This window comes from Belonocnema kinseyi, chromosome 1 (genome assembly GCF_010883055.1).
Source record: "Belonocnema kinseyi isolate 2016_QV_RU_SX_M_011 chromosome 1, B_treatae_v1, whole genome shotgun sequence".
NCBI classification, from domain to species: domain Eukaryota; kingdom Metazoa; phylum Arthropoda; class Insecta; order Hymenoptera; family Cynipidae; genus Belonocnema; species Belonocnema kinseyi.
The window spans coordinates 99,208,883-99,209,334 of NC_046657.1; positions in this window are offsets into that span (position 1 = coordinate 99,208,883).

Sequence of the window (452 nt, forward strand, 5' to 3'; positions counted from 1 at the left end):
CTCTGTAATTTTTACATTTTATCCAGTATAAATAAAATTGAAACAGTGAAACATATAATCGAAACATTAAATAACAAAATCGAAACTTTAAGGGGGCGTCAGTAAACTGCATTACCAATTGCATGGGGGGGGGGGGGGGGCATGCTAAAAACCATGATTCGAGCTGGGGTTGGGTGGTCAGTGAAATTATATTTTAGTATTTTTAATTCGAAATTCGTAACTTTTTTGTTAAAAAGTCATATTTTTTAGTTAGCCAATCAACTTCGCCCTTGCGGCTTTAAAATCCAACAATTTTGGTAAAAGTTAATTCGGCTTCCTTCGTGCGCCGTATCCTCACCATAGTGCGTAAAACGTGAATTTAAAAATTTTTTGGTCATTCATCATTATTCATCATATTGTCTCGTACCGTAGTAGAGTAACTTCAAACGCTAACTCAACAAGTGATATAGTGA